This window comes from Crocuta crocuta, unplaced genomic scaffold, assembly GCF_008692635.1.
Source record: "Crocuta crocuta isolate KB4526 unplaced genomic scaffold, BGI_CrCroc_1.0 scaffold415, whole genome shotgun sequence".
In the NCBI taxonomy this organism is placed as follows: domain Eukaryota; kingdom Metazoa; phylum Chordata; class Mammalia; order Carnivora; family Hyaenidae; genus Crocuta; species Crocuta crocuta.
In genome coordinates this window covers 569,637-572,820 of record NW_027531525.1, presented here as the reverse complement: position 1 = coordinate 572,820, position 3,184 = coordinate 569,637, and the positions used below count along the sequence as shown (strand labels likewise).

At 52.0% G+C, this 3,184-nt stretch overlaps 1 long non-coding RNA gene across 1 annotated transcript in view; it reads right to left on the bottom strand.

Moving 5' to 3' along the window:
- Positions 1-645: 645 nt before the first annotated feature.
- The window catches only part of LOC144238703 (uncharacterized), a 3,414-nt gene continuing 875 nt past the window's right edge, over positions 646-3,184 (bottom strand). Inside the window, exon 3 of the long non-coding RNA XR_013337195.1 lies at positions 646-2,740. This is a non-coding gene — a long non-coding RNA (uncharacterized LOC144238703). The remainder of the gene's footprint in view (positions 2,741-3,184) is intronic.

Here is a 3,184-nt window from a genome sequence, read left to right as displayed (position 1 = left end):
CATAGCAACCATTCTCAGGAAGCCTGGTGTTCGCCTTTCTGCCTCTCCGAATCATGGTTTGCTCAACCCCTATGTTCCAGAAGAGCCGCTTCTTTCCCAATGGCTACACGCCAGGCTGACCTCCAGCTGTGGACCCCCGGTGTCCGGTCATGTTGGTTCACACTGCTTTCCTTCACCGATGCCATTCTTCTGACCATTAGGCTTTGCCTTGGCCCAGTTAGCTCACTTCCCACAGGTGATGACAACAGCCTATTGTGACCTGTTCTCTCCAGGGAACCTCGAGGGTGGGGCTCCCCTGGACACGTCTACCTTTGTACTCACCACGTCGCCTTGCACACAGTAGGCATTTAATGAGTGCTTGTGGGATGAGTCCATGAACAAGCTGAAGGTCTCAGCTCTGGACACATTCCAGCACTTTATGGTGGTTGTCTTGTCCTGTCATTGGCTCAGCTGGCTCTGGGGTGATGACATGATGCAGATACAGGATGTGACATGTTTGGTAAATGAGGATGGAGGCACAGAGGGGGCACTCTAGTTTCCTGGTCATTGGTCTGGAGTCATCAAATCTGGTCAGAAACTCCCAGAGTCAGAATTCCTCTTGATTTGTTTTCTTTCTTTTTTTTATATTTTTATTTATTTCTAGGACAGAGAGAGAGAGAGAGCGTGAGCAGGGGAGGGTCAGAGAGAGAGGGAGTGACAGACTCTGAAACAGGCTCCAGGCTCCGAGCTGGCAGTCAGCACAGAGCCCGACGCGGGGTTCGAACCCACGAACCGCGAGATCATGACCTAAGCGAAAGTCGGACGCTTAACCGACTAAGCCACCCAGGCAGCCCTGAATTCTTCTTGATTTGATTTCCACATTTCAGTTGAAGAGTACCTCCCAGGTGGATCTTAAGGCTTTGCCTCAATTTCTCCCTGAGCCATGTATCTGTCTGTTTATTGGCATTCCGGAAACAGGAAGTGCTCAGTAAATCTCTCTGGAACTGAATGAATTGATTAGACATAACCTTGGCAGCCATTAGGTTTACAATATCGTCAGTACTTTGACAACTGTGTTAAGTGGTTTGGACTCGTATGCATATCTTCTTCCATATGTGTTTGGGAGACACGGCTGTGAGCTAGAGCTTCTGGATCAGGCCCCCTAAAATGTTTGCAGATATTCATCGCCTGCCAAATTGGAAGACTTCTCAGACGATAGCCTCTGTTATAGTCTCAATGCAAACTGATTTACAGATTCAATAGGATGGTACCTATCACCAGGGATGGGGAACCAGCTGGCCGGGGCCTGTCCCCCTGACCCAAGCTTCCACTCAGCCTTGTCTTCAGGATCTTCGAGAACATTCTACAGTGTCCACGTGCCCCTGTGGCTGGCGAGACTCAGCACTGGGTCCCGAAGAGGTTAGCTGCTGATCCAGACTCTGGTCCCGGTTCTGCCCTTTGTCACCTCTGGAAGTGGACCAACGACAGAACCCAGCTTCTCTACTTCCCAGGTTGCCGTGAAAACCAAAATAAAGATGGTAGCATGCGTGTAGGAGCTTAGAGTCCTGTGGGAAAGTAAGTCCGTGTTATGGTTAATGATGATGTTCAAAATATTTTTTAGTTGCTGTGCCCCATAGATCAAGACTCTGGCTCAGGTGAAGACCTCGAGCTGCCTCGTCGTGATGCCCAGAGTTCTCCACCGAGAGAGCGCTCAGAACGCAGCCAGGCCTTGCCGGTAACAACAGAGTGGATACATTCCTGTGTTCTCACAGCAGGTGGACGATGGCAGCCCGGCCTGTGCCAGGGACTGCGGGGGAAAGTGTGCGGAGCTGTGGCCTGGCTGGGGTCGAGCAGGAGCTGAGGCAAAGGTGCTCTGGGAAGATGGGCCGGGTCACGGAACCAAGGGCAGGCACTGCCTAGTGGCGCTGGGGATGAGGCTTGGGGACTCCAAGCATTCTGAGAAAACAGAGCAAGCTATTGTCTCCGTGTCGGGTCTGGAGTGCACTGAATGTACTGGCCGCACAGAGTACTGTGACCAATTCCAAGATCAACTGCAGATGTGAAGAGCAGGAAATCGTGCGTTTTGTCCCAAGTAAGGAAGGTGCCAGTAACATAGACTAAAGGTCCGTGTGAGAATTGGGCCCAATTTCCAACCCTTCACCTAACTGTACAAGTAAATTAAGAATTTTCTCTGCGGTGGGGCACCTGGTGGCTCAGTCAGTTAAGTGTCCGACTTCAGCTCAGGTCATGATCTCACAACCTGTGAGTTCAAGCCCCACATCGGGCTCTGTGCTGACAGTTCGGAGCCTGGAGCCTGCTTCGGATTCTGTCTGTGTCTCTCTCTGCCCTTCTCCCACTTGTGTGCTCTCTCTCTCTCAAAAATAAAGAAAAACATTTTAAAAATTAAAAAAAAAAAAAGAAGTTTCCCATCAGAGCCAAGGCATACAGAGAGAGCAGGTTCTGGAAGTGATGCGGGTCCCATTCCTGGTTGGAGGAAGTTGCAGGGTGGAGCAGGGAAGGGTAGGTGGAGTGCCAGAGTCTACGGGCCAGAATGTGAGCAAGTCATTTCTCCAACCTGCACCCCAAGACGTAGCTTCTTTCCTCACGGGTTGTTACAGGACACAGAGGACTAAGCGCCTTAATAGTGGGGCCACGGTAATTCTCCCCACGCGAATCTCGTTCTTGTGCCTAGAGCTTTCCCTGCCTTTCCGGAGATAGCCAGTTTGGTGTCAAATTAATCTTGACAGATTGTGCAGAAGGCCTGAGAAAGGCAGACATAAAAGGGTAAGAATAAGGGTACAAACTCAATACCGCGGCCAGAGAGGCGGCAGGGCTGCCGGGGGAGAGGCAAGAATTTCATACATACCAAGGACTTGAAGTCAGAAATAGAAGAGTCGGGGCATGATGTGAAGGAAAGGCGAGTCGAGGCAGGAGGAAGTGTGGGCCTGGCCTCTGACCACAGGCCGAGGCCCATTCAGGGGACTCAAGGGCCCTCAGTGGACAAATAAGGGCCCACGTGCACGCCCGGTGCTCGAGAGGCCCTTCCTTCTCGGCTCACAGCCTTTCCTACTCCTGGCAGTCAACGACTAATCTGGTTCTGAGCTTGGCATTCAGAGCCTTGCCCTGGGGCCACAGCCGCCTCTCCAGCCTCACCCCCCCCATACAGGCTGAGCCCCCCACCAGGGCCTGTGCAACAATGCCCTCC